The 18,152-nt window shown below is 36.5% G+C and overlaps 1 protein-coding gene across 4 annotated transcripts in view; it reads left to right on the top strand.

Annotated features, from left to right (window-relative positions):
- LOC133658960 (contactin-associated protein-like 5) overlaps positions 1-18,152 on the top strand; it is a 318,220-nt gene that overhangs the window by 35,301 nt on the left and 264,767 nt on the right. The window lies entirely within an intron of this gene.

Below are 18,152 nucleotides of genomic sequence, written 5' to 3'. Positions count from 1 at the left end.
TGTCCGATAATGGCTTTTTGCCGATATCCGATATGCCGATATTGTCCAACTCTTTAATTACCGATACCGATATCAACCGATACCGATATCAACCGATATATACAGTCGTGGAATTAACACATTATTATGCCTAATTTGGACAACCAGGTATGGTGAAGATAAGGTACTTTTTTAAAAAATGAATCAAATAAAATAAGATAAATAAATTAAAAACATTTTCTTGAATAAAAAAGAAAGTAAAACAATATAAAAACAGTTACATAGAAACTAGTAATTAATTAAAAATTTGTAAAATTAACTGTTAAAGGTTAGTATTATTAGTGGACCAGCAGCACGCACAATCATGTGTGCTTACGGACTGTATCCCTTGCAGACTGTATTGATATATATTGATATATAATGTAGGAACCAGAATATTAATAACAGAAAGAAACAACCCTTTTGTGTGAATGAGTGTAAATGGGGGAGGGAGGTTTTTTGGGTTGGTGCACTAATTGTAAGTGTATCTTGTGTTTTTTATGTGGATTTAATAAAAAACAACAACAAAAAACGATACTGATAATAAAAAAACCGATACCGATCATTTCCGATATTACATTTTAACGCATTTATCGGCCGATAATATCGGCAGGCCGATATTATCGGACATCTCTATATTTTGCCCATTTTAACCATCGGAGAAGACAAGAACACACATGTTTTGTTTTTGTATGCATTCAAGGTCGTAAATAAACTCTAGCAAGAGTCAGCTAACAATGCAGGTAATGTGATTCGATCTACTCCACCTATAAAAGCACTTTAAAAAACCTCCATCAATGTTTTATGTTCGCGTTGTAAGTATATATGTAATGTAGTATCTGTCACATTCATAATAACATTTGATATTTACGTATTTTGCTCATTTCAAGCATTACAACGGTCACTTTTTCCTTCAACAACAACAACACTACTAATCATGGCAGACTTCATGAGAGACAACGACGACTACTTTGGGACAAACGATGATCCATACCTTATATTTTTGAGCCTGAATATACGGAGGATGATCTACACCAGGGGTCACCAACCTTTTTGAAACCAAGAGCTACTTCTTGGGTACTGATTAATGCGAAGGGCTACCAGTTTGATACACACTTAAATAAATTGCCAGAAATAGCCAATTTGCTCAATTTACCTTTAACTCGATGTTATTATTAATAATTAATGATGTTTACACTTAATTGAACGGTTTAAAAGAGGACAAAACACGAAAACAATTACAATTACATTTTGAAACATAGTTTATCTTCAATTTCGACTCTTTAAAATTCAAAATTCAACCAAAAAAAAGAAGAGAAAAACTAGCTAATTCAAATCTTTTGGAAACAAATTTTAAAAAGAATTTATGGAGCATCATTAGTAATTTTTCCTGATTAAGATTAATTTTAGAATTTTGATGACATGTTTTAAATAGGTTAAAATCCAATCTACACTTTGTTAGAATATATAACAAATTGGACCAAGCTATATTTCTAAGAAAGACAAATCATTATTTCTTGTAGATTTTCCAGAACAAAAATTTTAAAAGAAATTCAAAAGACTTTGAAATAAGATTTAAATTTGATTCTACAGATTTTCTAGATTTGCCAGAATTTTTTTTTTGAATTTTAATCATAATAAGTTTGAAGAAATATTTCACAAATATTCTTCGTCGAAAAAACAGAAGCTAAAATGAAGAATTAAATTAAAATGTATTTATTATTTTTTACAATAAAAAAGGAAGGAATTTAAAAGGTAAAAAGGTATATGTGTTTAAAAATCCTAAAATCATTTTTAAGGTTGTATTTTTTCTCTAAAATTGTCTTTCTGAAAGTTATAAGAAGCAAAGTAAAAAAATTAATGAATTTATTTAAACAAGTGAAGACCAAGTCTTTAAAATATTTTCTTGGATTTTCAAATTGTATTGGAGTTTTGTCTCTCTTAGAATTACAAATGTCGGGCAAAGCGAGACCAGCTTGCTAGTAAATAAATAAAATTTAAAAAATAGAGGCAGCTCACTGGTAAGTGCTGCTATTTGAGCTATTTTTAGAACAGGCCAGCGGGCTACTCATCTGGTCCTTACGGGCTACCTGGTGCCTGCGGGCACCGCGTTGGTGACCCCTGATCTACACCTTTTAGAAGCTATGTGCTAAACAGACCCTGCAAGTAGCAGTATTGCTAGGTGCTAAACAAGAAGTAGAAACATAATAAAACAATCACTTACTGTGCAATGTCTGCTCTCACTGGGATGCCGACTGATGGGATGTTTATATATTCCCGTTTAGATGAAGCTTTAATCAAAATCCACAAACGAACGTCTTTCTTGCCATCTCCGGGTCTAAGTCGGATGTCAAAGTTGACCAACTTCTCAACTTATGTCCACAACCTTCTACTATCCAGGTGAATCTAAAATTAACTTTCACCAACTCAGAGGCGACGCAGCAGCTCAGTATGTCAATATAGGAGCATAAGCTAGTTAGCTCTCTGTGATCGCGGTGCTGCTAAAAGTAGTTCCTCTGCGTTAGCGCTTATAATAACAATATCGCTAATACTTGCTTAATATTCAGGTCACGAAATGTAAATGGAGTATTTTTTGGCAGTTTTTGGATGTTTTTCAGAGGGCTTTAAAAGACACCCATTAAGTGCACTGTTAGCCACCTCTTACATGCCGTATTTTACGAGTTAGAATGCATAAAAAAAGAAAAACATATGTGTTCTTGTCTTGTCTGATGCTTAAAAGGACCCACTCGACATCCATTGCTTTCGGTCTCCCCTGGGGGGGGGTTACCCACATATGCGGTCATTCACATCGACGTCCCACTGGGGTGAGTTTTTCCTTGCCCGTATGTGGGCTCTGTACCGAGGATGTCGTTGTGGCTTGTGCAGCCCTTTGAGACACTTGTGATTCAGGGCTATATAAATAAACATTGATTGATTGATTAGCAGAATATGTAAACAATCACATGTTATTATGAATGTGACAGATACTGCATCACATATATACTTACGTGTACATAAAACAGTGATGTATTTTTTTTAAGTGCTTTATAAGCAGAATAGATCGAATAACATTACCTGTGTCGTTAGCTGCCTCTTGCTAGAGTTTATTTACGAGTTAGAATGCAAGAAAAAGAAAAACATATATGTGTCCTTGTCTTGTCTAGTGGTTAAAATGAGCAAAATACATAAACAATCACGTTATTATGAATGTGACAGATACTACATTACATGTATACCTACAGTGTGTACATAAAACATTGATGTTTTTTTTTAAGTGCATTATAGGCAGAATAGATCGAATAACATGACCTGTGTTGTTAGCTGTTTTCTTGCTAGAGTTCATTTATGTGGTAGAATGCATAAAAAAATAAAAACATATGTGCTCTTGTCTCGTCTGATGCTTAAAATGAGCAAAATATGTAAACAATCAGATACTACATTACATATATACTTGCATTGTGTACATAAAACATTGATGTTTTTTTTCCATGCTTCATAGGCAGAATAGCTGACTCTTGCTAGAGTTTATTTATGAGTTAGAATGCATAAAAAAGAAAAATACCTGTGTTTTCGTCTTACATAAGGATTGGGAACGATAGGCAAAAAAAAAAAAAAGACAAAAACATGGCCGCCAGCTGTGATAAACTCGTCTCCTCTGCAAACGTCATCTTTTTTTGGCAGCCTTGATTGAATATTTGAATCTGTTTTAAGAAACAACACACATGATGTGATTATAAAGCTGGAACAGATACTTGATATTTAGGGCATAATTTATATAATTAGAATGGAGCAAGGGTTTAATTTTATTGCATTTTTACGCCCAGATTGCAAAGATTGCCTTTTTATGAGTTCTCTCTGTTACTGTTTTATTGATACTGCTTTATAATCTTTCCATTCTACCGTTTCCATGATGGAATAATTCCATGTGCTCGCTGTACTGCCATTAATAATATATACATACTGTAGATTTCAATGTTACGTCGCACGCTGCTCCTTCATTTCCCCCGCAATAAAGCGCATTTCGGCGGCCTTTGAAATTGAAATGCTCTATGCAAATAAACGCCGCCGACAGCGCTATTAGCCCAGCGCGTGCAAAAGTGTTGGGACACGTCCTCTGCTCAGGCGGGAAGTGAAAAGTCAAGAAAATGCGGAGATATTTTCCTCTTTTTGCGGTTTCAACTCTTTCTTGGAGTTTGTCTGTGGGAATGGTGTCGATTTCCAGAGGTCAAAGGTCACCTCTTTTTTTTAATTTTTACTTCATCAAAAACAAATGAACTTAAAGGCCTACTGAAATGATTTTTTTTAATTTAAACGGGAATAGCAGATCCATTCTATGTGTCATACTTGATCATTTCGCGATATTGCCATATTTTTGCTGAAAGGATTTAGTAGAGAAAATCGACGATAAAGTTCGCAACTTTTGCTCGCTGATAAAAAAAAGCCTTGCCTGTACCGGAAGTAGCGTGACGTCACAGGAGCTAGTATTCCTCACAATTCCCCGTTGTTTACAATGGAGCGAGAGAGATTCGGACCGAGAAAGTGACGATTACCCCATTAATTTCAGCGAGGATGAAAGATTTGTAGATGAGGAACGTTACAGTGAAGGACTTGAGAGACAGTGATGGACGTATCTTTTTTCGCTCTGACCGTAACTTAGGTACAAGCTGGCTCATTGGATTCCACACTCTCCGTTTTCTATTGTGGATCACGGATTTGTATTTTAAACCACCTCGGATACTATATCCTCTTGAAAATGAGAGTCGAGAACGCGAAATGGACATTCAGTGCCTTTTATCTCCACGACAATACATCGGCAAAATGCTTTAGCTACGAGCTAACGTGATAGCATCGTGCTTTAACTGCATATAGAAACAAAAAAATAAACCCCTGACTGGAAGGATAGATAGAAAATCAACAATACTATTAAACCGTGGACATGTAAATACACGGTTAATGCTTTCCAGGCTGGCGAAGGTTAACAATGCTGTGCTAACGACGCCATTGAAGCTAACTTAGCAACTTAGCAACGGGACCTCACAGAGCTATGCTAAAAACATTAGCTCTCCACCTACCCCAGCCAGCCCTCATCTACTCATCAACACCCGTGCTCACCTGCGTTCCAGCAATCGGCAGAAGGACGAAGGACTTCACCCGATGCGTTTGGCGGCCCGGAGACGTAGGAAGTCAAGGTGAGGTCGGCGGCTAGCGCGGCTAGCGCGGCTAGCGCGGCTAGCGCGGCTAGCGCGGCTAGCGCGGCTAGCGCGGCTAGCGCGGATAGCGCGGCTAGCGCTCCAACAAAGTCCTCCTGGTTGTGTTGCTGTAGTCCGCTGCTAATACACCGATCCCACCTACAACTGTCTTATTTGCAGCCTTCATTGTTCATTAAACAAATTGCAAAAGATGTCCAGAATACTGTGGAATTATGAAATGAAAACAGAGCTTTTTGTATAGGATTCTACGGGTACCATAACTTCCGTTACTCTGACTTCGTCACGCGCATACATCATCATACCGCGACGTTTCAGCCGGATATTTCCCGGAAAGTTTTAAATGTCACTTTATAAGTTAACCCGGCCGTATTGGCATGTGTTGCAATGTTAAGAATTCATCATTGATATATAAACTATCAGACTGCGGGTCGGTAGTAGTGGCTTTCAGTAGGCCTTTAAGTCGTTTCCTTGAAGAACTCCAGAAGTCCAAATTGTGTTTGGTTGATTTTTGCTATGGATGACTGCTGTAGTGCTGACATGCAAAACCACGCATGTGACTTACTTTTATGGCATATATCTTCGAACAATACGGGATTATACTTGCTAGCAGTTACAATGTGTGATATCATGTGCGATACAAGCAGTCATGCTGCGCTTTTACTTGTGTGTGACATCATGTGCGATACAAGCAGTCCTGCGACGTGTTTACTTGTGTGTGATATCACATGTGATACAAGCAGTCCTGCAGCGTGTTTACTTGCGTGTAAAATCATGTGCGATATAAGCAGTCATGCAGCTTAATTACTTGCGCTTGATATCATGTGCGGTACAAGCGGTCCCGCAGTGTGTTTACTTGTGTGCGATATCAAGTGCGATACAAGCAATCCCGCAGCGGGTTTACCTGTGTGTGATATAATGTGCGATACAAGGAGTCATGCAGCGTGTTTACCAGTGTGTGATATCATGTGCGATACAAGCAGTCCTGCAGTGTGTTTACTTGTGTGAGATATCATGTGCAATATAAGCAGTTTTGCAGCGTGTTTACTTGTCTGACATTATGTGCGATACAAGCAGTCCTGCGACGTGTTTACTTGTGTGTGATATCACATGTGATACAAGCAGTCCTGCAGCGTGTTTACATGCGTGTAAAATAATGTGCGATATAAGCAGTCACGCAGCTTAATTACTTGCGCATCATGTGCGATACAAGCGGTCCTGCAGTGTGTTTACTTGTGTGTGATATCAAGTGCGATACAAGCAATCCTGCAGCTGGTTTACCTGTGTGTGATATAATGTGCGATACAAGGAGTCATGCAGCGTGTTTACCTGTGTGTGATATCATGTGCGATACAAGCAGTCCCGTAGCCTGTTTACTTGTGTGAGATATCATGTGCAATATAAACAGTTTTGCAGCGTGTTTACTTGTGTGCAACATTATGTGCGATACAAGCAGTCCTGCATTGTGTTTACTTGTGTGTGATATCACATGTGATACCAGCAGTCCTGCAGCATGTTTACTTGCGTGTGATATCATGTGCGATACAAGTGGCCCCGCAGCGTCTTTGCTTGCGTGTGACATGTGCGATACAAGCAGTTTTGCAGCGTGTTTACTTGTGTGTGATATCATGTGCGATACAAGCAGTCCTGCAGCCTGTTTACTTGTGTGAGATATCATGTGCAATATAATCAGTTTTGCAGCATGTTTACTTGTGTGTAACATTATGTGCGATACAAGCAGTCCTGTGTTGTGTTTACTTGTGTGTGATATCACATGTTATACCAGCAGTCCTCCAGCATGTTTACTTGCGTGTGATATCGTGTGCGATAAAAGTGGCCCCGCAGCGTCTTTGCTTCCGTGTGATATGTGCGATACAAGCAGTTTTGCGTGTTTACTTGTGTGTAATATCATGTGCGATACAAGCAGTCCTGCAGTGTTTACTTGTGAGATATCATGTGCAATACAAGCGGTCCTGCAGCGTTTTTACTTGTGTGTAACATTATGTGCGATACAAGCAGTCCTGCGAAGTGTTTACTTGTGTGTGATATGACATGTGATACAAGCAGTCCTGCAGCATGTTTACTTGCGTGTGATATCATGTGCGATACAAGCGGCCCCGCAGCGTGTTTGCTTGCGTGTGATATGATGTGCGATACAAGCAGTTTTGGAGCGTGTTTACTTGTGTGTGATATAATGTGCGATACAAGCACTGCTGCGGTATGTTTACTTGTGTGTGAAATCATATGCGATACAAGCAGTCCTGCAGCATGTTTAGTTGTGTGCGATATCATGTGCAATACAAGCAGTCCTGCAGCATGTTTAGTTGTGTGCGATATCATGTGCAATACAGGCAGTCCTGCAGCATGTGTACTTGTGCAAAGCTGGACAGCTAGTTAACATCTAAATGTCCTCCAATAAACACATATTTTTATTTTATGAAAGTACAAAAGGTAAACATGCTAGGCTATAGGCAACTAGCAGCTACACAACAGCTAAGCACACAATAGCACACAAGCTAGACATTTGTAATATTAATTGAACAATATTGCACATGTGTCAATATAAACAAGTATCAAATACTTATAGTTGCATATTTCGTACACATACAAAGTCTCCAAGGCAGAAGTATCCGGTAACAAATGTGTCCGCGTCATTCAACTTACTGCATCATGAGCTAACTTCATGAATCATTCTGGCCACTCAGTTTGGCCAAAAGACAATTACCACTCCACTTCAACTTAAAGACTGTATAAGGCCATTCCAGGTAGTTATTAATAAATAGGTTAGTGTTTTTATAGCTACCATTGATCTCTGTTTGACTCATTTCACTTGATCAAACCTTTTCCAACACTCCCTACTACAAAATACTAAACGTAGGTATGATTCCTGCTGATACTGTTTCAGATAGATATCAATATCAATATCAATTCTCAAGGTTCATGTATGTGTGACTGTGACTTTAGCTCCAGACTCCATCTGTGTGTTTGATGTTGTCATTACTGCCACAAGTGGTGTAAAAGTGTATTGCAACTGAGTACCGCTGCGGCCCATACGGACCACAGCTGAGAAACAGATATTTTTTTGGCGGCCCTCTAGGGGGCGCTCACAGCCCAACCATGGTTAATAAACACTGCACAAAAGCAGGGGTTCTTAATCTTTTTCACCTCACTGCCCAATATTGTCATAACAGAGGGGCCCACTCAAATATTAACACTGTATTAGAAATCTTCCTTTTTTTTTCATTCTATAATTTATTTATTTATTTTAATTGATTTACTTTTTTTTAAATATTAACACTGTATTGGTAATTTTACTTTTTTATTGTATTAGTTTTTTAAAATATCAACACTGTATTAGTAAAGGTACTTTTTTTCTTTTATTTTATTATTTGTATGTATTTTATTTTTTAAATATTAACACTGTATTATTGATCTCATTTTTTTATTTTTTTTATTTGTTTGTATGTTGTAGTTTTTTTAAATATCAACACTATATTAGTAATCTTATTGTTTTATTTTTTTAATCAATTGTTTTATTTTAATGTATTTATTTGTAAATATTAACACTGTATTAGTAATTTTACTACTTTTTTTGTTTTTGTTTTATTTATTTATTTATTTTAATGTATTTATTTTTCAAATATCAACACCATATTAGTAATCTTACTTTTTTATTTTTTATTTTATTTTAATGTATTTACTTTTTACAACAACAACACTATTAGTAATCTTGCTTTTAACTTGTTTTTAAACTACTTTATTTATTTTTTTTTAAATTAATATTAACACTGTATTAGTAATTTTACTTTTTTATTGTATTAGTTTTTTTTAAATATCAACACTGTATTAGTAAAGGTACTTTTTTTCTTTTATTTGATTATTTGTATGTATTTTATTTTTTAAATATTAACATTATTATTGATCTCATTTTTTTATTTTTTTTATTTATATGTATTTATTTTTTTTAAATATCAATACTATATTAGTAATCTCACTGTTTTATTTTTTTAATCAATTGTTTTATTTTAATGTATTTATTTTTAAATATTAACACAGTATTAGTAATTTTACTACTTTTTTCGTTTTTGTTTTATTTATTTTAATGCATTTATTTTTCAAATATCGACACCGTATTAGTAATCTTACTTTTTTATTTAATTGTATTTATTTATTTTAATGTATTTACTTTTTAAAACAACAACACTATTAGTAATCTTGCTTTTAACTTTTTTTTAATCTACTTCATTTAAAAAAATTAAAAAATATTAACACTGTATTAGTAATCTTACTCTTTTTTATTCATTTATTTGTTCATTTAATTTTAAAATATTAACCCTGTATTAGTAATCTTACTTTAAAAAAAAAAGTATTTATTCATTTTAATTTATTTACTTTTTAAATGTTTGTAAAAATCTTACTCTTGATTTTGATCGTATTAACAACCTTGTCAAAGAATATGAAAGCATGTGTTAATCACAAATATTTAATAATAAACTTTCAATAAAATTAAAACGCAAATGAAAATACAGCTTCACCACTTTAGTCATATTTTCTGCGCTTGAGAAAAGGTTCTATGACTTTAGCTCCAGACTTCTTCTGTGGGTTTGACGTTGTCATTACCGCCACAAGTGGTGGAAAAGTGAATTACAACTGAGTGCCGCTGCGCTGAGAAACAGATTTTTTTTTTGGCGGTCCGACGATGATCAAGAACCCCTGCACGGAAGTATATTTTTACTGAACTTCAGGTGTGAAGAAAGGCGAGTGCGATCCAGCCGGGATCAAAAGTCTGATCCGGGTTCCTTGAGACGATTACCAGCACAAGCGCTTTGCATAACAACCCGACTGTGGTGTGTGTCAAGATGGCACGCCAGCGGCCTCATTTCCCCCCAACCGACATCAGCTCCGCCAACAATTTGAGTCCCGGGATAAGGCGGCTTGATCCACTTTCGTCACCCCCGGAAATCGGGATTAGCGAGGCGGGGGCTTGGAGGGGCGGGGTGATCTCTCGGCTAGCGCTAGCAATCACAGCAGGTCAGTCGGAATGCGGCGGAGACGCTGTCAGCGCGGCGGTGTTCATCAGATGGACGGCCTGTTGCCGCCCCGTGCGTTCCGCTTGACCAAGACTAATACATCTTCTCAAATGTAATGATTGTAATCAAACCACCGCCGGTTTTTCCTTACACTCCGCCATTGTGGCCCCAACGCAACAACTCACTCCATCCCGACAGGGAAGTGGCCGCTCTTATTGTGGCGGGAGGTGTGGGATTGACAGCTTTGGACGGTGATGTGCGCGCTTTGAAGGGTCAGCGCACGGGTTAATAGACTGTTTGAAGCGTCTGAGCGCCGGGCCTTGTTATTCCCGCTAATCCACCCTTTCAAGCGCCGACGCCGACAGGTAAAGACGCGCTTTGGGCCTGACACGTATCAACCGCGATTCGCCCCCCTCCCAAGGTGGACGGATCCAAGTCGGCGGCGGAATAAAGAAAGGAAGAGGGGGAAGTTGTGGCAAGGAAGCATCGATCACTTCCACCGCCGACACGGCCTCTTGCTTGGAGGCAATTCCTCCCAGAGGACGCGGTGGAAATAGAAATCATCTGTTCCAGGGTCAAACTGTGGGCATAATTCAAGGAGTTAACGAGTGTAAAAAGTAGAGACCGCCCCTTATGCTTTTGCAGGGGCGATGATGATACTGATTATTTTTGAGCGCACCGTGTAAAAGCCACACCCACTACATATTACAAACCCCGTTTCCATATGAGTTGGGAAATTGTGTTAGATGTAAATATAAACGGAATACAATGATTTTTTGCAAATTATTTTCAACCCATATTCAGTTGAATATGCTACAAAGACAACATATTTGATGTTCAAACTGATAAACTTTTTTTTTTGTTGCAAATAATCATTAAATTTAGAATTTGATGCCAGCAACACGTGACAAAGAAGCTGGGAAAGGTGGCAATAAATACTGATAAAGTTGAGGAATGCTCATCAAACACTTATTTGGAACATCCCACAGGTGAACAGGCAAATTGGGAACAGGTGGGTGCCATGATTGGGTATAAAAGCAGCTTCCATGAAATGCTCAGTCATTCACAAACAAGGATGGGGCGAGGGTCACCACTTTGTCAACAAATGCGTGAGCAAATAGTTGAACAGTTTAAGAAAAACCTTTCTCAACCAGCTATTGCAAGGAATTGAGGGATTTCACCATCTACGCTCCGTAATATCATCAAAGGGTTCAGAGAATCTGGAGAAATCACTGCACGTAAGCAGCTAAGCCCGTGACCTTCCATCCCTCAGGCTGTACTGCATCAACAAGCGACATCAGTGTGTAAAGGATATCACCACATGGGCTCAGGAACACTTCAGAAACCCACTGTCAGTAACTACAGTTGGTCGCTACATCTGTAAGTACAAGTTAAAACTCTCCTACGTAAGGCGAAAACCGTTGATCAACAACACCCAGAAACGTCGTCGGCTTCGCTGGGCCTGAGCTCATCTAAGATGGACTGATGCAAAGTGGAAAAGTGTTCTGTGGTCTGACGAGTCCACATTTCAAATTGTTTTTGGAAACTGTGGACGTCGTGTCCTCCGGACCAAAGCGGAAAAGAACCATCCGGATAGTTATAGGCGCAAAGTTGAAAAGCCAGCATCTGTGATGGTATGGGGGTGTATTAGTGCCCAAGACATGGGTAACTTACACATCTGTGAAGGCGCCATTAATGCTGAAAGGTACATACAGGTTTTGGAGCAACATATGTTGCCATCCAAGCAACGTTACTATGGACGCCCCTGCTTATTTCAGCAAGACAATGCCAAGCCACGTGTTACATCAACGTGACTTCATAGTAAAAGAGTGCGGGTACCAGACTGGCCTGCCTGTAGTCCAGACCTGTCTCCCATTGAAAATGTGTGGCGCATTATGAAGCCTAAAATGCCACAAGGGAGACCTCCGGACTGTTGAACAATTTAAGCTGTACATCAAGCAAGAATGGGAAAGAATTCCACCTGAGAAGCTTCAAAAATGTGTCTCCTCAGTTCCCAAACGTTTACTGAGTGTTGTTAAAAGGAAAGGCCATGTAACACAGTGGTGAACATGCCCCTTCCCAACTACTTTGGCACATGTTGCAGCCATGAAATTCTAAGATAATTATTACTTGCAAAAAAAAAATTAAGTTTATGAGTTTGAACATCAAATATCTTGTCTTTGTAGTGCATTCAATTGAATATGGGTTGAAAAGGATTTGCAAATCATTGTATTCCGTTTATATTTACATCTAACACATTTTCCCAACTCATATGGAAACGGGGTTTGTACAATCAGTACGTTTTTATATGCACTATTTTAGTCTGATGTGTCAAATAATTCAGTTTCTTCTATTTTCACAGCTTCATGGGAAGTTGTAGTTTCCATGCTCTTACTGTATCTCTAATGCATGGGTGTCAAACTCTGGCCCGCGGGCCAAATTTGGCCCGCCGTGTAATTTCATTTGGCCCTTGAGGCAATATCAAATTAACATTAGAGTTGGCCCGCCGGTATTATACAGCGGCTGTAACACCGCATTCACCGCTAATGCTCATACTTGCGAAGACTCCCGAATTTCAGAGCCCCTCCCAAAAATCTCCCAGGACAACCATTATCCCGAATTTCTCCCGATTTCCACCCGGACAACAATATTGGGGGCGTGCCTTAAAGGCACTGCCTTTAGCGTCCTCTACAACCTGTCGTCACGTCCGCTTTTCCTCCATACAAACAGCGTGCCGGCCCAGTCACATAATATATGCGGCTTATACACACACACAAGTGAATGCAACGCATACTTGGTCAACAGCCATACAGGTTACACTGAGGGTGGGCGTACGAACAACTTTAACACTGTTACAAATATGCGCCACACTGTGAACCCACACCAAACAAGAATGACAAACACATTTTGGGAGAACATCTGCACCGTAACACAACAGAACAAATACCCAAAACCCCTTGCAGCACTAACTCTTCTGGGACACTACAATATACACCCCCCGCTACCACCAAATGTTGATATTTACCTCAGAAGGCTGCAAATAGAAAAGAGGCATTCCATTTTTTTTTTTACATTTTATTTAATATACCATTGATGTTTTTTTGTTTGTTTTTTTAAAGTAGATTTTGCACTATTAAGTTATATAAGCGTTGCTTGTTCCATATTCAGTGTTAAAGCAAATCAGTGTATCAAACTGAGCAATAATTAACGTTTTATTCATGCACTTTCTCTTGCTACTTCAAGGCTTGAATGTTTGATTCATTCATTATTGTTATTTTATTTTCAAATTTATCATTAGCCTGTGGAAAAAGTTTATTTTGATATTTACCTCAGAAGGCTGCAAATAGAAAAGAGGCATTCAATTTTTATTTAAATTGTATTTGATATGCCATTGATATTTTTTAATTATTATTATTATTATTATTTGAAACTCGATTTTACATGTCACTATAAAGTTATATAAGCCTTGCTTGTTCAATATTCAATGCAAAACTTGTTTGGGTCCCTATTAAAAGGTTAATTTGTTCAACCTTGGCCAGCGGCTTTGTTCAGTTTTAAATTTTGGCCCACTCTGTATTTGAGTTTGACACCCCTGCTCTAATGTGACTGATGGCCAGACGCAGTGTGCCTCTCGTACACTAGGTGGCGACTGTGGTCATTTCAGCTTATTTAGCTATGTTTGATGTAAATACAATAGAATAAGATAATGCTACATGCTAAAAAGCTAGCGCTCATGACTCTAAAGCTACTACGGCTCTAACAGGTAAGTTCAACTTCCAACTGCTTTTTGATGTTGTAGGTAATATTTTAATGTGTTTAATTGACACTTGTGGGTATTAGGATCATCAGAGACATACAAAAAGATCGATTTTTTTGAGTCAATTGTTTTAGGAGGTTTCTGCTTACCAGTTCTCTCAAACAGCCGGGATGTGCTGGGGTCATGTCACGTAATTAAAGTGTCTTCTTTGGGAACATGCTGATACTTATTAAACAAGTAAGTTTCTATTTTATCATATACTTTAACAATACTGACCTAATTCAGCTTCCTACAGCTGTACGTTGTGCTTGTTTGATTGATGAAATGGGATCAAACGTCATTACAGCTTACGTCGGATTGGCGGAACGAAGTCACGTGACTACGCCTGCCGGAAGCAGGGTCGCTGACATAACAACCAAAAATCTGTGAAAACTAGTTTAAATTTGGAGCATAGCATCATAGCTATGATGCTATGCTCTAAATTTAAACTACTTATGGAACTTGTGTGAGCCTATAACTATACACATTACTACATATATATTTTACATTCTACTATAATTACTTTATTAAATTAACAACCCCCTGGCGATGTATTGTACTGTTTTTGTACTTGTTTTAATTGTCCTTGTTCATATGTCTGTTTGTAAATGTGGAACTTTATAAATAAAGGTATATTTAAATAAAAAAAAAATAATAATAATAATACGTCGTTGCAAGCCTTAATTGATAATTATAAATAATTGTGATATAAATAAATGTTGCACTCGGAATTAAACTCAATGTAACGGAGTAAAAGTAGCGTTCCTTCGTCTCAAAAATGCTCAAGTTACAGTAAAAAGTATGTTACATTAAAACTATTATGACAAGCACAATTTATCCAAAAAGTTACTAAAGTAAATGTAGCGCGTTACTACACGCCTCTGAAAATGAGTGGCCGCCGGCTGCTATAAACAAAATATATAGATGTGCTTTTTTCTGCGGCCGCTATCGGCAAGCGACCGCCATAGACAGGTGGCCGCTAACACATTATGGCCGTCAGCGAAGGAAAATCGATAAATTAGCCCTACCGTTTTATGGGCCGCAAGGTTCAAAGCGTAGAAAATAAGTAGTCCAGAATTTACAATAGTTCTGTTGTAGTATAATATATATATATATATATATATATATATATATATATATATATATATATATATATATATATATATATATATATATATATATATATATATATATATATATTAGAGCTGTGAATCTTTGGGTGTTCCACGATTCGATTCAATATCGATTCTTGGGGTCACGATTCGATTCAAAATCTTTTTTTTTTTTTTCAATTTAACACAATTCTTGATTCAAAAACGATTTTTTCCCGATTCAAAAGGATTCTCTATTCATTCAATACATAGGATTTCAGCAGGATCTACCCCAGTCTGCTGACATGCAAGCAGAGTAGTTGATTTTTGTAAAAAGCTTTTATAATTGTAAAGGACAATGTTTTATCAACTGATTGCAATAATGTAAATTTGTTTGAACAATTAAATGAACCAAAAATATGACTTATTTTATCTTTGTGAAAATATTGGACACAGTGTGTTGTCAAGCTTATGAGATGCGATGCAAGTGTAAGCCACTGTAACACTATTGTTCTTTTTGTATTATTTTTATAAATGTCTAATGATAATGTCAATGAGGGATTTTTAATCACTGCTATGTTGAAATTGTAACTAATATTGATACTGTTGTTGATAATATTCATTTTTGTTTCACTACTTTTGGTTTGTTCTGTGTCGTGTTTGTGTCTCCTCTCAATTGCTCTGTTTATTGCAGTTCTGAGTGTTGCTGGGTCGGGTTTGGATTTGGAATTGGATTGTATTTTTATGGTATTGCGGTGTATTGTTTTGTTGGATTGATTAATTTTTCTAAATAAATAAATAAATAAAATGAATAAATAATTAAAAAATAATAAAAACATTTTAAAAAATCGATTTTTTTAAAAATGACAATCGATTCTGAATCGCACAATCGCTATTAGAATTCGAATTGATTTTTTCCCACACCCCCAATATATATATAATATATATATATATATATATATATATATATATATATATATATATATATATATATATATATATATATATACACACATATATATATATACATATATATATATATACATACTGTATATATATGTATATATATACATATATATATATACATACTGTATATATATGTATATATATATACATATATATATATATATATATATATATATATATATATATATATATATATATATATATATATATATATATATATATATATATACATACATATGTATATGTGTATATATATATATATATATATATATATATATATATATTTTTTTTTTTTTATATATGTGTATATATATATATATATATATATAAAATCGGTCGATTTCTAATAAAAAGGAGATTTGTTCCTAACCTCCTAAACGTAGCAAAACACATCCTTTCAAATCAAAACAGTCAACCGGGGGTATCCATAAACTTTTTTCCACACTGAAAATAAAAGAATGTGGGGGCCTTTTCGATTTTTTTTGTTTACTTTTCATAGCAGTACAATATTTAGATTAAAAAAAACTTTAAAAAACCCTGCAAGTCAGATTTGTGTAAGCAGCATCAACATTTCAATATTTTCCCCTCACATTACGCCTTGTTTCGTAAAAAAAAACAAAAAAAACCCGCTGCTGGCCGCAGACGATCTTCGGGGGCTGCACTTTGGACACCCCTGCCGTTGGCGATGCATGAAAGCAGTCATTAGTCACTAAGGTTTTCAAGTTCTTGTGTTCTGAAGGGTAGACACTGAGGGCCCGATCTGCTAAGATCCAAGTATTACATTGTAAAAAGGATCAAATATAAAATTGGTGTGTGTACTAAGACCGCTGACAAAAAGTCCAAAAGTGCTGGATGAGGATTTTGAGTGTCACCATGGAGTGTCACCATTTACTGTCCATCACGCTCCAACTTGTGTTGTTGTGTTATGTTGTGTAACACGCAGCACACGCATTTTCTGGACTTTTAGAAGCGAAGTGAGCTGCATGAGATCCTCCTTTTTAGTATGCCAAAGGTGCAATGATCCAAGTGCAAGAAAATGCATGGTGCTAGAACTTTTTTTTAACTTGTTAAAACATTTTTTTAAAGTAGTTATATTTTGATTTGTTTCTCCTATATTTAAAAAAAAACACCAGCAGACACCAAAATAAATTAGTTGATTTCATTTTTGGTGTCTGCTGGTTGTGAATCAACCCCTTAAGTCAACCAGCAGCTACAAAATGTCATTGCTGGAGAGACGATACGTCCAATTTTTATGTCGACAATCCAAAAATGCTGACACGCACACGGGCAGAGGATTTTTTTCTGTCCTTTCCCAAAGCCGTTTGTGCGTAACTGTGCCAGTTTGCACGTACCTTCCAAACGTGCTGAATACAGACGTACAAAACAACGGCCGCAAATGGTTTCAGGTTTGATAAATCACATTGCGAGCGCTGAATAATTATATTTGCATCCCCTCCTCCCAGTATTGTGGGCGTTCTAATAATCATCATAAATTATGCCGATTCATGAAGACAGACACAATCAATGGATTGCACTTGCTATTTTGTAATCCTCGAGCTTCGTAGTTTCGCTTTGTGCGCTATTAAGTTTGCACATGTTTTAACTCGCAAACCCCAAGTTTTAGGAACACAAATCATGTTTAAATGATAAAACCTCTATGGTGAAAATTCTTCCATTGAATATCATGAAGATGGTTGATGCAACAAATGTGTGGAACCAAGAAGAATACTGTGATGATAAAATAGATATTTAAAAATTACATATGTAAAAAGAAAAATATTCTGTTCCATGGCCAAACTTTGGCTATTATAAAAGTTTTGTTAAAAGTCACATTTTATGATATTTATTTGCTTTTGTAATTATTCATTTATTTTAAGTAAAAATGGAAATCAACCACTGAAAAACATAAATAATAATACAACTGTGTCAGTTAACGTTGTTAAAAAAATATATTTTCTGGGTCTTGGAAGTGATTTACTCACAAAAAATATATAGTCTGTTCCAGGGTCAAACTGTGGCCATCATAGAAGCTTTATTAAATGTG

Source organism: Entelurus aequoreus, linkage group LG10 (genome assembly GCF_033978785.1).
Source record: "Entelurus aequoreus isolate RoL-2023_Sb linkage group LG10, RoL_Eaeq_v1.1, whole genome shotgun sequence".
In the NCBI taxonomy this organism is placed as follows: Eukaryota; Metazoa; Chordata; class Actinopteri; order Syngnathiformes; family Syngnathidae; genus Entelurus; species Entelurus aequoreus.
The sequence above is the reverse complement of the archived record's forward strand: the minus strand, read 5'-3'. Positions and strand labels throughout refer to the sequence as shown.